Here is a 24,769-nt window from a genome sequence, read left to right as displayed (position 1 = left end):
AGAGAATCAGGAAGTTTTCTATAAGACTGTGTCTCCTAGTAGTTTCAGAAGCTACACCCATAAATTCTCATGGACATGACCACCAAAATGTGAACTGAACAAGGACAACAACAATGAACATACCAAACTGGATAGTGGAGAAGCTCATGAGACCTCAACTCTACACAAAAAAAACAATAGGCAATTGAGAAATGCTGGACATGAGAGAGGTGGTCCTCTTCAGAAAAGAGTACAGCAATTGGTTTTCTGCTGCCAAATGATCATCCCTGAAAACCTACATGGAATCAACCAGTTTTGTTTAGTGTATATGGATGCAATAACAATTAGAGAAAAAAAAAAGAGGCCATGACTTTTATGGAAAGCAGGGAAGAGAAGTGTGAAATATGGTCATTAAATTGTAATCTTAAAAAATAAAAATAAAATTAAATGAAAACCCCTGAAGGCCTATAGTTTTGGATCTATAGTGAAGAGAATTTAATATTCTTCTTGTAGATCCTGGATCTTAGATGGACACTAACCACATATGTGGCAGTTTACAGTCACCTGTAATCACGGTTTAAGATATTCTAATGCCCCTTTGGTGTCTGCAGGCTACTGTATAAAAGTATATAAAAATCACATAGGTTAATGCATCTATCCACAATTACAAATCAGTTAAAAAAGTTAAGTAGTAGAAAATGTTAGTGGATCAAGCAAGAAAAATAGGGGTAGGTAAATCTGACCAAAATTAATTTTCTCATTTAAAAAAAATTCTGAACCTAATAGTAGAATAGAGTCACCTGTGGAAGACTTCTTATATTCTATATTTTAAGTGTACACTTGAAAAGTATTAAACTTCTATGACTTCATCTCATCTTATAAAATGAAATTCTATAACTAAATTCAACCCCCAAAACAAACTGTACTTAGCATCTCTATGTAAAGAAAAAAAAGTTTCATTAAATGAAGTTAGATTGGAAGAGAAGCCTAAGGCATAAACATTATAACTTCAAATGTGAAATTCTTAAGGTTAATTTTTTTATATTGTAACTTAAATAACACAGAACAGAACTTTGGCTATGTTGTAATAGTTGTTTTATCTGATGTACATTCATGTAATGGGCCTTCATTTTGTTGTCATTGTGAATGAACAACATGATGATAAATGGAAGAAAGGAGTTTGTATAAGAATGTAATTTTGTCTAGACATACTGTGAAGTGCATGTATAATGTCTCATTTAAATAAAATCATGATGTCACACTTTGATTTATGCCTACAATCACTTTTTTGTGACAGAAGCCACAGGGTAGGTCACAAATTTGATAGGAGATACATGATGCAGTCATTATGATAAAAAAAACTCAAAATTTATATTCAAGTATCATTTGGACCAAAGGCACTATTTTATAATGTATAAATTGCAATTCAATCTTTAAAGAGAAATATTTTTAAGTATTTGATTATCTAGGAGTAAATAATAGTTTCTGATCATAGGACAAATACTGCCATCTATCAAATTGCTGCAGTAAACTTTAAGAATCATCAGATTATATTACTTTATTTTCCTGCCACAAGGATCTAATCCAAGCATTGTGAGTAAATATATTCCAATCATAATTGTGTTTGGCTGTGTTGACACTCTCCTCTGACAGGCACTGATGTGGCTTTGTATTATTGCTAAAGAGGCTCATAATGTAGTAAAGTAGATAAGTGCCAAGCACATGAAATATAATCAGCTCATAATGAAACGAAAAGCATATTTAAAGAAATCAGTAACGCCAAAGGTTACTAGAGCGAGCTAAAGGAAAGGGTGTAATAAAATTTGAAAAGACAGTGTAGGCAACAACCTAAAGGATAAGCAAAGATTTTTCACATTGTTAAGTTATTGCAGAGAACAAAAAGGAGAAGATGGGGGTGGGGCAGGGATGGGTGGGAAGGCTTCTCAATTTGTAAAACTGGGGCTGTGGTTCATTTAGATGTTTGTCCAGCAGGTGACTAATATTTAGTAACACATTTTGACAGAGACTTTTGTCTATTCAGAGATGATGGTAGTTCATACCTTTGAAATTAGAAAAAAAATAAACTATAATAATTTCTTCATTGTGGTTGTTCTAAGAAGAATGGCCCCCAGTGTTTCATATATTTGAAGGCTTAGGAAGTGGCACTACTTGAAAGGATTAGAAGGTGTGACCTTGTTAGAGTACATCTGGTATCCACTTAAGAGTGAGTACATACCATGTTTGTCTTTCTGAGTCTGGGTTACCTCACTCAGGATGATTTTTTTCTTGTTCCATCTGCTTGCCTGCAAACCTCATGATGTCATCATTTTTCTCTGCTGAGTAGTACTCCATTATGTATATGTACCATATTTTATTCATCCATTTTTCAGTTGAAGGACATCTAGGTCGTTTCCAGGTTCTGGCTATTACAAACAATGCTGATATGAACATAGCTGAGCATGTGCCCTTGTGGTATGATTGAGCATTCCTTGGGTATATGCCCAAGAGTGGTATAGCTGGGTCTTGGGGGAGATTGATTCCCAATTTTCTCAGAAAGTGCCATATTCATCTCCAAAGTGGCTGTACAAGTTTGCATTCCCACCAACAGTGTAGGAGTGTTCCTCTTGTAAAGCAAAGAATGACCAGACTGCTACTCACAACTCCAGGGAGGCTACCTAGTAAAGAGGACCCTAGACACAGGGATCGCCCAACAACAGAGAAATGGATGAGATCTACATGAGCGAACTAGACGTGAGGGGAGCGGTAATGAAAAAGCAAGGGTAGGGGGTAAGAAAGCTTAGGGGAGCGGGAGATCCCAGCTGGATCAAGAACAGAGAGGGATAACAAGTTAAGAGATACCATGATAAATGAATACCCTATGGGAATAGGAAGAAGCAAAATGTTAGAGAAGTCCACAGAAATCCACAAAGATACCTCCACAATAGATTACTGGCAATGGTCGAGAGAAAGCTCAAACTGACCTACTCTGGTGATCGGATGGCCAAACACCCTGTCATGATAGAACTCTCATCCAGTGACTGATGGAAGCAGATGCAGAGATCCGGCCAGGTGTCCAATCAGTGAGAGAGAGGAGTGATTATTATATGAGTACGAGATGTTGAGACCATGATTGGAGAAAGCACAGGGACAAATAGTCAAACTAGTGGAAACACATGAAATATGAACCAATAGCTGAGGAGCTCCCAACTGGATCAGGCCCTCTGGATAAGTAAGACAGTTGATTAGCTTGAACTATTCAGGAGGCTCCCAGGCAGTGGGACTGGGACCTGTTCTTAGTGCATGAGCTGGCCTTTTGGAACCTAGGGCCTATGCTGGGACACTTTGCTCAGCCTAGGTGAAGGGAGGAGGGGACTGGACCTGCCTGGACTGAATCTACCAGGCTGACCTGAATCCCCAGGGGAGACCTTGCCTTGCAGGAGGTGGGAATGGGGGGTGGATTGTGGGGAGGGCTGGGCAGGGGGAGGAGGGAGGACAGGGGAATCCATGGCCGATATGTAAAATTAAATTAATTATAAAAGTTTTTAAAAAATAATAAATAAATAAATAAATAAATAAATGCTTTTCTTTATGACAATTGCTGTGGTGGTGATGGTATCTCTTCACATAATAGAACACTGACTTAGACTGAAGTGGTACAAGAGAGAGGGATATTCCTATGACATGATATTCCTGTAACAAGTATCATGCTTCTTTTAGCAGAAGGTGGACTTTGGGACTTTGAATTAGAAAAAGAGTGAAACATTTTAAGATGGGAATAATGGGCCTTAGAAGTACCATAGAAGATAGTAGTGCTGATCACAATGAAGATTATGATGGCCCAGCTCAGGAGGTTTCAGAGGAGAAGACTATTAGTGTGTGACCAAGAGACTACTTTTGTGATATTTTGGTGAAGAATGTGGCTGCTTTCAGTTCCTGCCCCTCAAAATCTGTCTGAGGCTGAATTAAAGAGTTTTGGATTAATGGCATTAGCAAAGGATATTTCAAGACAACCTAGTATTGATTCTGTTGTGTGGACATTTGTAGCCACTCCTGTGCAAAGCTACAAGATGAGCAAGTTGAGCAAGAAAAAATACAAAATACACAGTTTAATGATGCACCAGGAAGTGTAATGGAACTCAGTCTAGTGCATAAGGAGATAAAAATTTTAAAAATCCTGATGCTAAATGGAATAAAGGGAGTGGGGATCTCAGGACAAAACCCCACCAATCTAAGCTCCCAACTTGTGAAAAGGAATTAAACAAAAGTTTAATCAGAGGCCGGGCGGTGGTGGCGCACGCCTTTAATCCCAGCACTCGGGAGACAGAGGCAGGCAGATCTCAATGAGTTCGAGGCCAGCCTCGTCTACAGAGCGAAATCCAGGAAAGGTGCAAAACTACACAGAGAAACCCTGTCTCAAAAAAAAAAGTTTAATCAGTGAAGAAAATCACTAAATAATAGTCAGCTGATTAAAAAATTTTTGGACAAGAGATAGGGGGGCATGTTCCAAGCCCTGCCAGTAGAAGAACTTGGCAGCTTTGGCCACATGATTTTGGTTTTAGAGTCAAGTGTATGAGAAAGTGGTTATGGAATCTCCCTCCATGTCTAAGTAAAGTTACTGAGGCCATGTTTCAGTGTGTTCCTGTATGAAAGTCCAGAGAGGCCTTTGCATGAAACTCTGAAGATGAAGGATGGATTGCCTTGGAGATGCAAGATGTTTGATATGTCAGAGTCATGAGATATCTGCCAATGAGAGCTGCAAACTGATTATATAAACAGCCCAAGAGAGGGGTTTGTTGTTGTCAACAAATCTGAACAGAGTTGGAGTTCTAAAGAGGACTTTGACATTAGACATGGAGATGAAGAGCTTGGAGTTTTCCCTGTTGGTTTTTGATATTGCTTTGGCCCAGTATTTCTTCAGTATGTTCCCTTTCCTCTATTTTGGAATGGTAATGCATATTCTATTCCAGTATATATTTGAAGTATTTGATTTTTTTTTAAATTTCAGTGTCACAGGGTTGTATATTTAAGAGATCACTGTGAGACTTTGAACTTTAAACAGTGTTGAGACTGTTATACTCTATGAGGACTTTTAAAGTTGGACTGAATGCATTTTTGCATTATGTTAAGGCTACAAATCTATGGGAGCCAGGGAGTGAAATGTGGTTATTTGAAGAAGAATGGGCTCCATATGCTCATATTTTTGAAATCCAGACAGTGGCACTATTCGAAAGGATTATTTATTGGAGTAGGTGTGGCCTTGTTGGAAGGAAATGTATCACTGGGGTGGGCTTTGAGGTTTCAAAAGCCCATGACAGGCCTAGTATATATTTCTTCCTGCTGCCTGTGGATCTGGATGTAGAACTCTCAACTACTTCTCCAGCACTATGTCTATCTGCATGCTGACATACACTCTGTCATGATAAAAATGGGCTAAAACACTGAAACTGTAATAAAGCCCCAATTAAATGCTTTCCTTTATAAGAGTTGCTGTGGTCATGGTGTCTCTTTAGTGAAATAGAACACTGATGAAAGCATCCATCTTTCTACTTGTCTCTTAATGCATTATTTGTATTAACAAAGTTACTGAATTAGCTGTCATGATAGATGTTAAGCATTTGATGTTCCCCTAAAAAATATTTATTATACTGCTTAGGAAAACATATGTGTGAGTTTCTAAAATTATGCATTCAGTACTACATGATTTGATAATTATATGGTTAGTGTTAGAATAGATTTTGCACTAAGCTTTCCAAGTATAAGTACAGACACAGCATAAATTCAATGAGTGATCACAGTCTAACAAACTTCTCCATGTAGTAACCTGGCTATCTACCAATTATTTTTATAAATTTGTTAATTGCAAAATAAACAAATTAAAAACAGAAAATATTTGCTATGGAATTGTTTGCAGTACTACTAAATCTCTAGATCAATTTGGAAAGAATTGCATTTTTTACACTATTTATCATAGCATACAATCCTCATTTGTGTATGAGTTACTTAATTTGTCTAATCAGTTCCTTTCAGTTTCACTGTTGAAACCTTACATTCATATGATAAGATTCATTTCTAAGTTCATTGATTGATTAGGATATGATCACACATAAAATTTCCTTAAAATATCATTTTCTAATGACTGAAGTTGTAAACCCCAGATCAGCTATACAGTGAAATTATGCCCAGAAAATCTGTCCAATCTAACATTAAACTTTATTACCACATATTTTTACCATTTGTAAATCAAAAAAGACATGTTTATTCTGTTTCCAAATTTTAGACAATTATTTCTATTTCTTGTATTATAAACTGACTACAAACTAAGAAGGAATTGAAGCCAGCAAATTATTACTCAGCTTCTAGCCTATACCTGAGTAAAATTTTCTCTAGAAAGCATTAGGCTTTTCTTTCATCTTATAAGACTACTTTAAAAAGTAATAATCAACAGTATGTCTCTAAGTCTCCTAGGGTGGCCTTTCTGAGTCTCTCCAACTTCGGTTCATGCTGGCTAGTTTTAGTCAACTTGACATAAGATATAGTCATTTTGGAAGATGGCACCCCTATTGAATGTTCTCTCCAGACTGGGCTATGGCAGAGCCTGTGTTGCATTTTCTGGTTGAAGATTGAGGTAGGAGGGCCTGTTTCACTATGGGAGATATCAGCCCTAGACTGGTGGTCCTGAGTGCTTTACAATGGCAGGATGTGCCATCAGGAGCAAGCCAGCAAGCAGTATTTTTCCATGGCCCTTGCATCTGTTCCCGCATACAGGAACTTGCTCCTTCCCCGATTTCCATCCATGATGGACTATGTTGAGCACTGTAAACTGAAATAAACCTTTCTCCCACAAGCTGCCTTTATCATCGTGTTTTACCAGGGCAATAGAAATGTAACTAAGGCAGAAATTGGTACCATATTGATGTGAACTATCTGATCATGCTGTTTTGTAACATTGGCCTGGGAAAGACATTGAGAATTCAGAGATTAGTGAACTGCTGTGGGAAATAAGTTAAATATTGAGCAGTGCAGATGATGAAGGCCTGGATTTTCGAGTTTCAGAGGAAAGTTCTGAGAGTCCCTTAAAGACTCTATTTAGTCCATTCAAAATATTGAACTAAGAATCTGTGGTGACTTGTCTGCTGGAGCTGAAGACTTAGGTGTGATTAAGAAGAGACCAGGAACATGAAAGAAAATCCTTTGCATTACTGAAACAGTTGATGCTGCTTAGTTGGAGCTGGGAGACTTGTGGTGATAGAGGAGTTCATCAGCATTAAGCATCATAAATTGGGGCATATTTCTCAAGATTAGCACACAGACCTTGCAGTCCAGAGTGGACCAGGGCTGTATCTCATGATGGCAGCCAAACATGGTAGTGTATGTGTTACTAGGTGTTACTGCTTTGAACGGAATGAGGCAATCATGAACAACTGAGGCTTGGTATGGTTGGAGTCACTGAAGGACAAGTGGGAGAGGCCATTGGTGAAGGTACAGCCTCAGATATAGCAGAAGAACTAGAATTACAAAGGTAATGGGGAGGAGTTGAGGCTTGGCATCATTTGGGGCGGGAAAGAGTCCTTGCAGAGATCCAAAGGAGAGACTATTGAGGAAAGAACAGCCCAGGTGCAGCAGGAGATCCCAGCAGTTTGGAGAGTCCAAAGCAACACAGAGAAATTAATTTGACTTCTTTTTCTACTTACATCCCATTAACTGCCATGTGTTGTCTTGCTGCTCTGACTAGCACTTCAAGTACCATTTGAAAATTTGAAAATGAGTGGAGTAGTAGACATCTCTGTCTCATTCTTGATTTTAATAGGATTGATGTATTTTTATGACAAAAATATTAAAGTGATTAGGACTAGAGGGAACATACTTCAACAAAATAGAGGCTATATAGGATAAATCCACAGCCAACACCATTTTAACTACATTTTTTAAAGAATGGGCTTTAAAATGCATTTATATTTAGAAATAGAGAGATGGAATATTATTTTCTCAGCACGATTTCAGAAGTGCCTTGCTTCTAATGTGCTAAACTGGTAGATTAATGGGACGGAGAAATGGTAGCAACACAACCAGCAAATACCAATTGTGGTTCCATATCCACAGTGTGGTAAGTCATGCATATTCTCAGTTGTACTTCTAACTTATTGAAAGTCTCCATAAGCCATTTCCCATCTCCATTGTCTTAGTCTCTCTTCTATGAGTACAGTGCATCTATATTGAAAGTTAGGTTAATTGAATTCTTTTGAGTTACAAATATTTAGCCTACATTTCTTTGCAATCCATTATTTAACATAATGTTTAGTAGAAAATAGATGATTTGTTTAGTAGAAAATCAAAAATATAGTAGAAAAGAGTAGTAAATATCGCTGGGCGGTGGTGGCGCACGCCTTTAATCCCAGCACTCGGGAGGCAGAGGCAGGCGGATCTCTGTGAGTTCGAGGCCAGCCTGGGCTACCAAGTGAGTCCCAGGAAAGGCACAAAGCTACACAGAGAAACCCTGTCTCAAAAAACCAAAAAAAAAAAAAAAAAAAAAAGAGTAGTAAATAATGGTTAAATTACATTTGGGTTCATCAAATTAATTTGTAGACTTTATAATAGATAATATAAATATACGATTAAATTACAGAAACAGAAATTAAAAAATCAGACTAAGCTTAATTATTACTATGTATCACTATCTTGCCATATAAGTTACTACAGAAGCTGATCCACTAAGTCACATATTTTATTTTTATTAATACTTTGAGAATCTCATGCAACATATTTTTATCACACTCAAGACCCAGTTCTCCCCCTAAAAATTCGAAATCTCCCCATATTCCCACCCCTAAATTATAGTCCTTTTTTTATTTCTTAAATAATGTGTTGACTCTAGTTGTTCATGTACACCTACATGTAAAAAATCCACTGGAGTATTGTTAATTTATCCAGAGCTACCCTTAAAGAAAAATGTTCCTCTCTCCCCTAAAATTCACCATATGCCTGTAGCTCCTCAGCTAGGTGTAGCAGCTCATTAACTCCTTCTCATAGCATGTTTACTAGCTTAACTTTGTGAAAAATCTTGTAAGGTCAACGACAGATGAAAAGAGTGCATGGGTACAGGTGTCTAGTCATGCCCAGAAGACATTGTTTCACTCTGATACTCCCCAACTTCTGGCATTTACAAATTCTCTGACCTCTCTTCCATGATGATATCTGAACCTTGGGGAGAGAAGTATGATATAGATGTGGCATTCTTGGCAAAGAACTCCTCTGACTTTTGTTTCTCTGCACTTTGATTAGTTTTGAACTTCTGTGTTAGCCTTTACTGCACAAAGAAAATCTTTTATAAGTTCTGAGAGCTGGACTAATATGGATATAGAGACACTGTCTGAGAGGGCAGTTTGATGCTATTGTCCTTTTAGCAGAATAATAGTGAGAAGTTTACCCCTGGCTCCCATGAGCTTCTAATCATGGGTTCTTTGCCAGATTTATAGTACCAGTCATGTGTTTCCTTCTGTGGAGCAAGTCTTAGATGAAATCAGAGAGCAGTTATGTCAGTACTGAACCTGTGGACACGTCTTACCATGGTTAACACTACTGTAGTTCATAGGGTTCACAGATGAATGAAATTGTTGATGAGTTTTCCCTCGGGACCTTCCAATACTATGAAAGCAAGCCAGCAAGAGGCGTATTGCTGGGCAGTACCAAATTGATTTTTTTTCATGTCCTGTAACAGATGTGTGTGATGTCTTCAGCAAAAATCTTACCATCAAATTATAATTAATTAATGAACATCTTGAACAACCAAGAACAATTGTTTTGGATATCTACAGGAACAATACCTCGAATGGAGGTATCACATGAGAATGGCAACCTATTCCTTCTGGTATAAGCTTGGTATAGTGTAACTCTAATTGAACTCTTTTATATGAATATATACATATATACATATATATATATGTATGTATGTATGTATATGGATTTGATAATGTAATAGATTTTTAAATGGCTTTTTCAAACATCTTCGGTGGTAGGTATTCTTTTCTCATTCCTCTCTTCTGCCCTAATCTGCCCATCTATATCTTCATTTAAACTTCTGCCAACATTATTCCCCCTTTCCCTTCAAATCATTGGCTTCTATTCTTCTCAAGTCATTCAGATCTTTCTATTACTTTCCCACCTCTATTTCCTGTCTAGTTTCCTGGATTCTACTGGTACTTTAAACAAACCAATCTACAGTTTGGATGCTAGGATCCACTTTTGAGCACACAAATGCACTTGTGAATGCAAGTATGATTGTGCTGTCATTTGTGGAAATTGCTTGTTTCTTTTCACCTTGTGGGTCCCAGGGATCAATCTCAGTCAGTCTTGGTGGCAGGTGTTTGTATTGTCACAAGTGTTTTACTACTTAGTCAACTTGCAAGACCTCAGACACATATTTGAATTTCAGTGTTTCATGCCAGGCGTCCTTCTAGTCCTTAATGGTGTCCCAGTATCAACAGAATTCTATTTATCTTCTTCAAAGCCAATTTAGAGGAAATAATTTGCTCATACAGATACTTTCTTCTACACAAGAGCAGTAACCAAGTTATATTCTATTTTCACATACAATCTGGTGATGGATTAAGTGTGAATACATGATTATTGATTAAGGCTTCACTATCGTCAAAAAGAACTACTTGGTAACTGTGTGTGTAGATCATAAAAATCAGGAGTACATGCCTTTGCTTTTAGTTTTCATGGTGTAAGCTGTTTCTTTGATAAATCTTATTTTGGAATTTACATCTTATAAGGTAAAGAGGTATCATTATTATGCAAATTAAAATTTTAACATTCATGGTAAAAATTAATGAGCATTACTAGATTAGGTGTTAGTCTCATTTTATATGGGATAAATAAATAATTCATTTCTGAGTTATTTACTTTGGTTAAAGAGGAAAGTTTATAGGAACTCTCAGTTAAAATGGCTTTGCTCTAAGTTTGACCTTAATTTGAGCATTTACCAGCAAGCCTCTCCAGTGCCCTTGAGGAGTCAAGTCTCTTTCACTTAAGCATTATTCTTGTAACTTAATAGATGTAGGGATGGAGAGTACACTAAATAAAAGCTTGTCTGACTTTTTTTTAGCCAATGGGTAATTGAAGCTACTTTGAAACAGCCCCCTAAGAATCTTTGTCCAGATGCTTATGACACACATTAACAAAATCCAGTTTCACTAATTGAATCTTTTTCATAAGACAAACTCTTAAAGAAAGAGAAGCAGATACGGTTACCATGTAGCTCTGTAAATAGACCTTCTTTGGGTTGCATAGTTTTAGAGAATAAACCTAAGACAGATCATTGGTGCTGCTTAGCAGAACTAAGGACAAAGACTATTATAGCTTAAGCACCCTTTAAAAAGCTATATATAAATTATTTTAAGACACATGTCTTCCCAAATAAATCTGAGCAAGTTTTCAGACATTTCTTTCAGAGCTGCTCACTCACTATCAGGATATTTCTATGTTTGCAACATGAATCATCAGAAGTCAGGAGATACTAAGACGATATAGACTCTAATACTATTAAACCCAAATAGTTCAATAGTCTCAAGATATCCAAATCAGTTTTTCTTCTTGGAAAGTATCAACAGTACTTTCCTCAAAATAGAAAGGACTAAACTTAGATGCTCTTTTCAGAGAGAGTGAAATTATTTTAAGTGTCACTCATAGAACCAGGGAACAATTGCCAGAGTTTGCTGTGAAATTCAAATGTAAACAAGTAGTTATTTCATTTGAAGAAAAACAAAAAATGAAAGAATCTTTTCTACCTACACATGTATGCATACATATACACAAACATGATACATGTATATTTATATATTATGTATAAATTGTGTACTTTAATATTCAAAAATCATACAGAAAGTCTATTATAATTCATAATCATATGAGGACATACAAACTTAAAGTAACATTTGAAATTAAAGTAATATAGACAATAAATGATGGGCTGAATTTGAACTAGAAGTTGTAGGCAAAGGTTGTCTATTTATCTCACACATTGAATTGGCTATGCAACTTGAAACTATGAAGCCCTGTGCAGGTGAAGGATGGTCTGTTTCACCCTGGAAATATGAGTAGATATGAGTCAAGTGATTCCTCCTTGAGGATTTCTTTTTTAAAATCAAAAACACTCATTTAATTCCAAACACAAGAAATAGCACACACATTCACATTGCACGTGGAGCGCCATGTTCACATCCTTTTGTCATTGAGACAATGGTGTGCTGATTCCTCTCAGGTAAATGTTTAGATGACAAAAATAGCTCAAGCATTCTTCCAAAGAACCTGTAAAACAGGAAGAGAAAAGTTTGTGAATTTAACAATTTCTCCAGCAACAGATCAGGAAACATGATGTGAAATCCACAAAGAATCAATAAAAATGTCTAAAGAATAGTTTTTCTTTCACATAAACTATATCCTGGTTACAGTTGTATATCCTCTGCTCTTCTCAGTTCTTTCCCGCCTCCATCACCATCCCCATTATGCCTCTCATTAGAAAATAATCATGATGTGGGCTTTGAGGTTTCAGAAGCTCAAGTCAGGTTCAGTGTCTCTTTCTCTCTTCCTGACTGTCTGTATATAGAACTCCTGGCTTCATCTTCTGTACCATGTCTGCCTGTGTGCTGCCATACTCTAAACTGCAAGCCAACCTCAGTTAAATGTTTTCCTTTAGAAGATTTGCCCCAGTCATGGTATCTCTTCACAGCAATAGAAATCCTAAAACAACATGGGGACCCTCTGGCCAACAACCCAATTATGCGCAACCCAATCCCAGTACTGGAAGCTTCATTTGATGACAAGAGATGGCCAGTTGGGGTTCTGTTTTCCACATTATTAGGCAGTATCATTTAGAATATATAGAAATAATATTACTACACATTGTGTTAGGTTTCTGTACTACCCCTCAAATGGCCATTAATTTTAGTTGTCTTTCCCTGTATTACCTGTCTCTTTCCTGTTTCCCCTCACCACTTAATCCTCCCTATCTAGCCCCCATCCCAACCACCCATAACTATCTTTCTATGTTTATATGGAGTATTACATTTACCAATTTATATATAATGAACCACTCCTTCATCTCTGGGATGAAGCCTGCTTGATCATGGTGAATGATCTTTTTGATGTGTTCTTGAATTCAGTTTGCAAGTATTTTATTGAGAATTTTACATCTATGTTCATAAAGGAAATAGGTCTGTAATTCTCTTTATTTGTTAGGTCTTCATGTGATTTGAGTATCAGGGTAACTGTAGCCTCATAAAACAATTTGAGCAATGTCCCTTCTGTTTCTATTTGAGAAGTATTGGCATTAACTTTTCTCTGTTAAAACCATCTGGCCCTGGGCTTGGTTGGAAGACTTAAGTACTGATTCTGTTTCATTGGGGTTATAGAAATGTTTGAGTAGCTTGTGCCATCTTGATTTAACATCGGTAAGTGGTATGTATTGAAAACTTTAGCCATTTCTTCTACATCTTCTAGTTTTGCTGGGAAGATGTTTTTAAAGTATTCCCTCATGATTCTTCAGATTTTCTCTGTGTCTGTTGTTATATTCCCCTTCTCATATGTAGTTTTTTTAATTTGGATATTATCTCCTCATGTGTTTGGTTAGGGTTTCTATTGCTGGGAAGCGACGCTGTTACCACAGCATCTCTTACAAACATTTAATTGGAGCTGACTTATGTTTCAGAGGTTTAGTCCATTATCACTGTGGCAAGAAGAATGGCAGCATTCAGGCAGACATGGTGCAGGAGTGATGGCTAAGAATTCTACACCTGGACCCACAGGCAGCAGGAAGAGAGAGTGAGCCACTAGGCCTGGCTTGAACATCTGAAACCTCAAAACCCACCCCCAGTAAAATACATTCTTCAACAAGGCCACACCTACTCCAACAAGGCCATACCTCCTAATAGTCCTACTCCTTACAGGTCTAAAGGGGCATTTTTATTCCAACAACCACATCAGCTTTTAGATAATTTAGATAAGAGTTTATCAGTCTTATTGTTTTTCTCAAATCTGTGATCTTGACTCTTACTGAGACCATTTGAGGTTGAACTAGAATTTGATCTCCTTGAGTAAGAATCCCAAGGAAAATTGCCTAGCTCTATTCTTGGAACTTGAAGTTAAGATGCCCCAGCTACCTTATCCTAGGTTCTGTTAAACTGCTTGTTACTGCAAATCACCCTTCCATCCCCTTGCAACTGCCAAACAAGATGCCAGAATTTGGGTTTTGCCTTTAAATAACTCATTGCCTGGACATTGGGGACTACACACACCCCCTCCAGATATCTGAGTATAGCCCCAGTAGGCTGGATTATAGACTTTTAATTGACTTTAAACTGTATCTGACTAGTCATCTCTACTGGGTTTTCCATAATATTTTAGAAGTCTTGATTAGAATCGCCAGAGATTGTGCCTAGGGACTCCCAGAAGTAGGTAAGAGTGTACTGTCTGGAGAGGACTCTCAGAGGTTACTACATATCTTGAGATATTCCAAAGTTCTCAGGAAAATAATTTCTGACCATTGATATGCACACTGGCGGCACCCTAATGCTTCTACTCAAAAGGAAAAATAGAAGGTAAATCAAAAGTCACCTGGACTAAATACCTCTAGAAGTAATTTTGTTCTGTAATAGATGTCATCTGATTAGTAAAACAAAGAAGGGAGGCTGGGCAGGACTGGAGATCCTGTGTCCAGGAGCCACATGACACAGCACTATTTTCACCTGCTCTGTCCAGGTGTATGAATGTGTGGTTGCTAATCGTATTTTGTCTTTACTTTGTGTCCCGCTATATGATTCAATCTGTCTCTTTGTGTGTTTTTCTGTCATTTCTGTTGGTCAAAAAAACAGATCAAAAATTGAAGTGGAAAAGAGTTGTCTAGAGAAAACAGCTACATCTGCCCATCAGGCAGAGCACTATTTCCCAAAGGCTCATGGGAAATGCTGAGCAGCTCAATCATGGTTGTGCATTCCTTCTGGAGGCAAATGTAGCTGGTTGTTGCTGTTGCTATGGCAATGCAGGTAGTACCTGAGACACAGTTTCGCTATAACAACCAATGGTTTTTCTTATGCTAGCATACCCCTGCACCCTGGGGACCTGAATCCTTTTGACCCAGCGGGGTTACGCAGAGAAACCCTCCAAACCTCAATATTTTCTTTCAGGCCCACCAGAGGAATTTGACCTTCACCCTATTTGGGTTCTGGCATCCTTGCTTCCAGCTTATTTAGTGGATTGATTCTAACTCAGTGATGGGGTCCTGATCCTCTTCTCTAGAGGAGAGGGGAAGTCCTGTCTTAATTAGGGATTCTATGGCTGTGAGGAGACACCATGATCCCAGCAACTCTTAGAAGGGAAGACAGTTAATTGGAGCTTGCTCACAGGTTCAGAGGTTTAGCCCACTGTCATCATGGCAGGAAGCATGGTGGCACACAGGCAGACATGGTGCTGGAGAGGTGGCTGACAGCTCTACATCCAGATCAGTGGACAGCAGGGAGAGTGGCACTGGGCCTGGTTTGAGCTAAACCTCAAAGCCTTCCCCCACCCAGTGACACACTTCCTCCAACAGGGCCATACCTTCGAATAGTGCTACTCCCTGCGTGCCAATGCCGGCCATTTTCATTCAGACCATCATAGGGCCTCAGAGTGCATGCAAGAATGAGAAAGAAGCCCCTGAGTCTGTAAGCCTCCCCTGCCTGACTTGTAGCCAGTTGTTCCTGGGGAGGGTAGGGGAGTACCACCCCCAGTTATGCAGGGGTCTGGGCAGAAAGGGGCTCATCTCCTTCTCCATTCATGGTTTAGGTTTTGTTCTCCACCAGTGATTTATAAAATTGGAATACTCAGACTCTCCATTTTTGGAGAAGCCACAGAACCTTATCAACATGTTAGAAACTCGTTTAAGATATAGGGTACGGATGCCTTTTTCACAAATCTTTATTAAGAGGATTAAAAGTTGTAGCCAGAAATCCTACCAGGTAATTTTGGGTAGGTCAGGTTACTCAAGGACCTAAGTTGTCCTCTGGGTTTCTGGATAGGCTCTGTGAGACATATGGGGTATTTACCCCATAGATCCAGATACTCCTGGAAACAAGTGACAAACAACTAATAATGCCTTTTTCATGCAGTCAGCCCTAGACATAACGAAAAATCCCACTAAATTAGAAGGATTTAAAGGGATGAATAGGTCTTGACTTTGGCAAATTGCTCAGAAAATTTACCAAACTGAGATTCAGTTAAAGACATGAAGGGAATGAAATCTTTCTTGTGGTGATCACTGCCCTTGGGAAAACAAAGAGGAGAGAAATGGGGCCAATAGACCAGGAGTTGAGGGTTTGGAGTCACCAGCATTGTTTGATTGGGCCCTGAATGTAGGTATCCAGGGAGTACCCTACTCTGTTGTATAGATGTAGTTCTAACTCCAACCACAGAGAAGGAACATCAGTATCAGCAAAGGAGGAACAGAGTATCAGCCAAGAAATGTCAGCTTTGCACCTCTCAGGTATCTTACTTAGGCTATAATGTAGAAGAAGGAGGGCAAATGCTTTCCCAGTACAGTATTTCATCCATCCTGCAATCTCCACTTCCACATTAAAAAAGAAGTACAGAAATTCCTGGGGGCTGATTAGGTACTGCTGCCTATGGATAATGGAATTTGCTTAGATAACCAACCCCCTATACACCAGCATTGGGGTATATGCCTTTGGAATGGACTTAGACTGAGCAGAGAATCTTTTCATGCATTGAAAAAGGTCCTGGTGTCTTCCCCAGCCCTCACTCTCCCAGACATTACTAAGACATACTATTTGTATATGGATGAGTCCAGGGGCATTGCCTAGGAGATCCTCATGAAAATCCTTGGGACCTTGAAAAGATTGGCAGCATATCTGGCCAAGAGACTTTAACTGATCATAGGTGGGTGGCCAGCATATATAATGGCCATAGCTTCCACTGCCCTGCTGGTATAAGAAGCTGGCAAATTAACTTTGTTGCATGAACTATTCCTGACAGTGCTCCTGGGGGGTCTACCTGAGAGATGGATGTCTTATGCCCTCAAGACCCAATGCCAAGACCTGTTTCTGTATCAATAACACATCTGGCCCCACAAGATGTCAGCTCTTTACCCTCATAGTTTCCCGCCACAAAAATAACTCCCTGCAGGACTGTCCTTAGGTGACTCACCTGATCCAATCTATCAAGTATGGTACTACCCATTGATGACCCCAGATGTGGTATTGTTCACAGCTGGGAGAAAGTTTCATACAAAATGGAATCAGGTATGCAGGAGGCAGCAGTTGTGACCCAAGATAAGCTCTTTGGGGCACAATCTTTTAAGTATGGAAATTTCACCTCAGTGAGCTAAGCTTTTTAGCATTGACTCAAACTTTTGACTTTGGAAAAGACAAAGCTATCACCATATACACTGGTAGCCAATATGCTTTGTCATGGCCCATGCCCATGCAGGGAAGGATTGCTATACTCAGAGGGAAAATAAAAATGAAAATAGAGAATAAACCTTAACCCTGTTGGAAGTTATCTGTTTGCCCAAAATGATGATCATTGTCCATTGTAAAGGACACACAAAAAAAGAGGATTCTCCAGATGACAGAGTACACAGAGCAACTGACTTACCTGCCAAGGAAGTGGCCCTAGAACCAGGCAGCCCCTACAAGTCGTTGTAACCTTGCCAGAGCCCAGTTTACCATATCACACTGAAAGATGGTATATACCCGGTGTGAGATTGACTGGCAAAAATAAGAACTGGACACACAGGATAAATCCAGATGGTGGATGCTACTGAATGGCAGACTCATTCTTCTCACAAGTCTGGAAAAGCAAATAGTTAAGGATTTCCACCAAGCTACCCACCTAGAAGCCAGGAAAACTGCTGAACTCCTCAGACCCAGGTATTATGTGATAAATTTGGAAAGCCCGATTTAAATGTGCCACCTGTGCTCAAGTAAACTGCAAAAGGGGAAGGAAGATCATACAAGAGATCCAAGCTCAAGGAAATGACTCTGAGGGACATTGGGAGTTGGACTTTACTGAAATCAGGGTTATATAAGCCGCCCCCCCCCCCCCGGGGTGGCTTTCAAGTAGCTAGGCCCACCCCCCTAAGGACCTCCAACTGCCAGGTTTCATAGACTAACTGCACTCTACAGAGCAAAAAGCACAAGCTCTGGATTTGAAATCCCACCAATCTTCCATCCTGAAAGACTTCACCCTGGAAAGCTCTGCTCCACCCCACACCCCAAGAAAAGCTATATAAACCTTGTCTTGTGATCAGTTCTCCAATGATTCTCATCTGAGCAGAGGCAGCCACCCTCCTGGTTTTTTGTTTGTTTGTTTGTTTGTTTGTTTTTTCCCTCCCAATAAATCTCTTGTATAAGGTTTGTTGTGTGGTGTGACTTTGATATTCCTTGACTCCTGACTGCTGGGATATCTTTCCATCAGAGCTGTAACAATGACAAGCTATAACTATTTTCTGGTGTTTGTAGACATCTTCTCAAGATTGGTGGAAGCCTACCTATTAAGCATTGCAGCTCAGATGGAAAGGGATACTGGCATTTGGGAGCCAAAGAATACCACAATGTCCCTGTAAGCATAGAGTTTACAGTTCTGCCCCTGGGAAAGGTTTCTTCAGCTAGCATAATTTTCCTGAGAAAGTGTTACAGTTATGCTTCTCTTGGAAAAATTTTCCCCAGTGAAAGTGTTACAGTTTTGCTCCTCTCTTGTCTCAGGCAAAAATTGTTACAGCTGGGCTCCACTCTGGGGTTACCACCACACAACAAAACTCATTCAAGAGATTTATTGGGAAGGAAGAATCCAGGATGATGGCTGCCCCCAGGGTGAGAAGCACCAACAGTGTGAACAGAGTACAGAGCTTATATAGCATTTCTTGGGAGCAGAGCTTCTAAGAGGGGCTTGGAATTTGTGGGGTTTTATAGCTTGATTCTGAGGCAAGCTCAAGGAATGCTGGGATTTATATTCAGGGATTGGTGGATTTCAAGCCCTGGTCCCTGAATCAAGTCAGGATCAGGGTGTTTTTCTTTCACCCTGGTCTCGGGAGCAAGTCAGGGTCAGGATGTTCTTTCCTTGGCCCTTTTTACCCCACACTACCCCAACTCCTGGCACAACTTAGGGAATAGCTTCCCCCTTACCAGGAACAAGCTACTCACAGCAGGCTTATATAGGAGCATGGAGCACAAGAAGCTGGAGGATTTCTTTTCCCCTCCTAAAACCACACTGAGGCCCTCTCCACCTCCACAGAGAAAACAGTACCAGGACTCGGGGACTGCGAGCAGAAATCAAGCCACTAAAAAAGCCGGAATGAATGATCCAGGACAGGAAGGGATGAACAAGTCAATTTCATCCAGCAAGGATGAAAGAACCGATGATGGTTTTGGGTTTCCTTGCCCAACCTGGCCAGGCCAAGAGGATTCAGATATCCAACATGAGACATGGTTCTTAAGGCAAGGGGCGGGGGGCGGGGGGAAGGGTGGAATGGAGAGGTGTCTCTCTCATCAGAGAAAATCATTGGTTATCACAGGGAAAGTCGAGACTACCACTGCCACTTGGGAATCCCAGACATCGCCATAGAAACAGCAGCAGCCTGCTGCTGCCATGGCCACACTTGCCACAGGAAGAGGGAGTGCCACAATACAGGTGAGTAGCTTGGTGTAGCCTATCAGCCTTTGGCAAAATGTGCACTGCCTGGAGGTGAGCTGTGGCTGTAGTCACTGGACGGATCACTCCCCCTTCAATTTTAGTTCTGTTTCTCCAACCAACAGAACTGACAGAAACACACAGAGGGACGTACATGGAAACACAATCATTTAGAGAGACGCATATACAGACAAAACAGCAGGGGGCAACCACACAAGGATACATACCCCTAAACAGATCAGGGATGTCCAGCGTTGTCTCACATGGACCCTGAACACAGGGCCTAGAATTGATTCCAGCTTCTCCTTTTGGGTTCTAGCCAGATGATGTCTCTGCAGTACTTGGTAGCAATCAGTCAGAGAGAATTTTCCTGGGCCCAGGATCTGCTTAGTGCCCTGGGATTTGGGAGCAGGGAGAGAGAGAGGAATGGTCTGCTAAAGTGCTGGGAATGAGACTGGGGGGTTGAATTTGGAGGAGCTGAGGGAGAGGGGAATATTTGCAGTTAACCTACTTGCTTCTGGGCTAGAGTGGTCTACAGATTTCCCAGGAATATCTTGTTGTGGTTGTGGATGGGTATATAACAATGAATGGGGAGAAAGAAATTTGGAGGGGGAGATATTTGTGATGCTTTGCAGATGTGAATAAAGAAAGAAGGGAGGCCACAGCAGGCGGTCTCCTGTAGACCTGGTTATGAGACTGGGGCATTGGTTTTGGAGGAGCTGAGGAAGAGGTGTGAAGATGTATAGTTAGCCTACCTCTTTCTCTTACTGGAGTGGGCTATAGCTTCCCAGGGGATGTCTGCTGGAGTTGGGGATGGACTAATTCAGTGAATGTGGTGAGGGGAGTTAGGAGGCAAAAAACTGTGTGATACACTGGAGATGGAAGAGGAGAAGAAAGGGAGGCTAAAACAGGTGGTCTGCTATAGATCTTGGGGTAAGATTTGGGGTACAGAGGGAGAGGTGAAGATCTGCAGTTAGCCCAAATGCTTTCCTTGACGGGAGCAAATCCATCCATTTTTACATCAATGCAAGTTTAGAATTTTGTGTGCTAATTCTGAAAACAATAACCCAAATCACTAAATTAACTGTCAAGAACTAAATGCTTTTTGTGGATTTATAGAGTCATAGTCACAAACTAATTAAATCTATTCTTATAACAGACCTCGGACATTATTATTATTACAATCACCACTGTTCAGCTAAGGAAGCATGCATCGAGACAGCAAATAAGTTGTGCAAAGTCACTCAGCTAATGAGATAGCTATGTTTGTTGAGCTATGATTGATATCATGATAAACCAGTTCTTCAGGGTGAGCTAGTTACTAACACACTCTCCTACCTTTATTATGTTGATATCGGATATATAATAAATATTTTTAAAAATTTATTGCAAATAAGATACAATATTATTAAATTGATTGTCAAAGTGAGAATTTTTACTTCATTTGTTCATTATCTATTCACATTAGACTTCAACCTAGACTAAAGAAGCAGATCCTAATGCTCAGTACCAGACATTGAGCAACCATGACTGCTCTTATGTGTATGTGTGCCATTTGTACAGCAGAGATTGCACTGGTAGAAGTTACATGAACATCCTTGCACACCCATTCTCACCTGAACACCTGTCAATCTTATCTGCCTTTTAGTCATATGGCAGGGATGACTAGCCTAGAAACTGCATGTGGAGTAGCTCACCCCAACCAAACCACTCTTCTAGAAGGGAGATCTCTGAATTCCAATGTCTGTGTTGCATCTGTTAAGCCCATCTGTCTGCCCCTTACAATGTATGAAATAAACTTTTCTTTATGTTTGTAACAGGATAAATTCATCTGAGGCCCTCAAACCTTTACCCCATCACATTGGTAGCATATAAATCACACTTACTATTTTGCCTGTAGAAAATATACAAATTGCTGTTACATCTCCAAACTTCAATTTCTCCATCTATAAAGTAAAATTATAATCACTGACCTGACTGGGTTGTGATGAGTAGTTTATGTAACCTACTTGTCCATGTGATGGGCATGTTAATTGGAGTTAGTGATTACATGTTAATGTCTATAGCCAAGCCTTAACAAACAGCAGGTCAACTGTGGATTCAGGCTGCTTGTATTGTCCCATGATTCACTGCTAGTTTTCCGTAATAACTACAATAAAATAAACAATAAAAGATTTTTACATTAAGAAAGTGAAATTTTCAGCTGATATTCAAAACACTGATTTCAATTGAAGTATTACCATTATTGACAACTCCAACCTAACTGTAGCAAGCATAATGCTAACTATAGTTAATATTGGCCAGTAGTAGTACAAAGGGTGATATGAGCTTCAGATACCAATATGTCAGATGCTATGTCTCCCTCAGTGACCAGAACAGGCAATGCTTCTTAGATAGTCTCCTACACTTTGCATAAGACATCATAAAAGCAAATGCAATTATTATAAATACATTTATAAGTTTGAAATTGTTAGTGAATAATGAATATAAATGTTCTGCATAAATGAATCTTACATATAAATATCAAATCTGTAAAGGGAATACTTGAGCTTGTAAGTACTAAATAAAAGATAAATTTCTTGTATAAATATTCCTCTTATGAAACACAAGTTTTTAAATATGTTATGATTAATTCTAATGGGATTTTTTTTAATTTTCAAATAGTTATAGCAAGAAAAAATCATAAAATTATAAATCTTACTTTTTTCTTCTCTTAAATCATTTCTTGCTGTAAACATCAAGGATGATATTTGGACACTGATACATGAATTGGCTATTGCTCCAGACTACCCAGTTTTAGAAATACCTGAATTTTCCTCTTTCAATGATATATCATGACAAACTTCCATTATGCTTGGGAAGTCACAATCTGAACCTTTTCTAGGGTTGACTATACATTTCAGTTTTCATTCTTTGTTTCTAACATTATATTTAAATTTGGCTCTTAAATGAGTTACTTTTAAACATAATCACCATATCACTGAATTGGGTGTAATTAACTTAATTTAGCCTAAAAAAATAAGTCCCAGATCTTACTTAGGTAATGTTTTGGTTATGACTGTATTTTTTCCAAGTGCCATTATGAAAACAGAACCTTGATTTTCATACAGAACACATACAAGAAAGATCTACTCTTCTGTTGGTGAGGAGTACAGAAACATTGCTCCACCCCTGCCACAACCATCCACGCATAGCAGCCTGAAAAACTAACTCCCTTTCCACGTCAGGACTTCCATTCAGGTTAATGTAGGATTCACAGTTTTGATGAAGAGAAGAATTTCAGGATGAGACCAAGAAGTAGAGTTCATGATTCATTAAGATGCATTCTAACATAGAAATTGTAGCACAGGAGTTAATGGAAAAAGAGATAATTGGGGGAAGAATAAGTGACCCAAGCATGAATATGGGGTCTTATAAGGATAATCACAGTAAATTGTCTTTATAATTTTTACATATAGAACTTAGATGGCTCTCAAGTTACACCTATAAAGGCCTCTAAGACACTCTCCCTCATTTTTGAAAGCATTGCTCAAAGAGTATAGTTTAAACACCAGTGACTAAAATGTAAAGTATTTTCTTTTGTAAACATAGTTGTAGGGTGGCCTTGTGGGGGACTTCATTCATTCAGACTTAAAAAATAAGAGAGGAATTCTAAAATCTCAAAGTTATACATGATATGTGCCCTAAGTAAAGACAGTCTCATTTCTGTGTTGGTTTAAAGAAAACCTGTACTTCGTTCTTCAGCAATATTAGCTTTATCAGTGGTGCCTGAGATTTCCACCCTGTCATCGGGACAGGCAAACAAGTCCTGAGATGAAGCTTCTCTTCCCATGTCACCATAATTTGTCTTTTCCTAACCTTTTCTATTTCCATATGTAGTAAGTAATATCTGGGAGAATATTCCAATTTGAATCTTCATAAAGATATCAGAAACATAAATTAAGAATGATTGAACTCACATTATTAAATAATTATTTATATTTATTATAGTTAACTTAGGTATAGCTATAGTCAACTATACTTACTCTATACATATCAAAACATGCCTACTCTACCTATTCCTGAATAAGACTTTATAATGGGGAGACAATGTAGCAAAGCAGAAGTTCTTTTTCATGGTAGAAACAAAGGATTCAAAATAGAAAAAGAATAGAGACTAGGTTTGTATAGCAGTCCAGACCTCAAGTCAAAATGCACACAAGGCCAACAAAAGTGATTGCCATGATTTCAAACTTAGGTCTACATAAAAGAGAACCAGACCAAGCAGGATTAGAATGAGAACTTGGATTTAAAAAAAAAATAGAAAGAAAAGAAAAGAAAAAAGAAAGGAAAGAGGGGAGCGAGTGTGGTGACATTTTATTTGTACTGAAATGTGGTGATATTTTATTTGTGCTGAAATGTGGTGATATTTTATTTGTATGTTAATAAATAAGGCTTGCCTGGAAATCAGGGGGAAAAGGCCAGCCATTTTAAGTAAACAATAAGTCAGGCAGTACATGCCCTTAATCCCTTAGGAGGCAGGATCTCTGTGTGTTCAAGGCCACACTGGTGAACAGAACCAAGCATGGTGACACATGCCCTTAATCCCAGTACCCACCATAGAGACCTGGAGGTCTTTTAGGCAGACAGAAAGTAACAGAGCTGTGTAGAAAGAAGAAATGAGGTAACTGGGCTAAGATAGCCAATGAGAGGGCAGAACAGAAAGACAATAAAGGCTTGGGTAGACAGGAAGTAGCACACATTTGGAAGCCCCCACATTTAAAATGAGTATTCTCATTTCAATTAACCAATATCAGAAACCCTTAGAGACATACCTAAAATTGTATTGTTCCCATGGATTCAAAATCTCAAGTTGAGAATGGTTTGACAATGTCTTTTCAACCTAGATCAGACACAGATGGCAGGCCAAAAATAATTTCATCCAGGTCTAAGGATCAATGAGTTTCTTGGAGTTACTTCCAACAGCACGACTGAGGGGTCCGTTCAAAGCTATGAGTGACTCAATGGCAGCTGCATCACAAAATGCTCACCCCAACATGGGTGATGGTTCTCAAAGCTATATCCTTGGAGCTTCCAGCCCAACTTCATAGTCAGCTCTGAAGATTCTTCTCTT

The 24,769-nt window shown here is 39.0% G+C and overlaps 1 pseudogene; it reads left to right on the top strand.

The window, feature by feature from the left end:
- The first annotated feature begins 19,188 nt into the window (after positions 1-19,188).
- Positions 19,189-24,769, top strand: part of LOC102908874 (thioredoxin-dependent peroxide reductase, mitochondrial pseudogene) — a 55,495-nt pseudogene continuing 49,914 nt past the window's right edge.

This window comes from Peromyscus maniculatus, chromosome 2 (genome assembly GCF_049852395.1).
Source record: "Peromyscus maniculatus bairdii isolate BWxNUB_F1_BW_parent chromosome 2, HU_Pman_BW_mat_3.1, whole genome shotgun sequence".
Classification (NCBI taxonomy): domain Eukaryota; kingdom Metazoa; phylum Chordata; class Mammalia; order Rodentia; family Cricetidae; genus Peromyscus; species Peromyscus maniculatus.
Note: the sequence above shows the minus strand (reverse complement) of the source record. Positions and strands in the feature narration are given on the sequence as shown.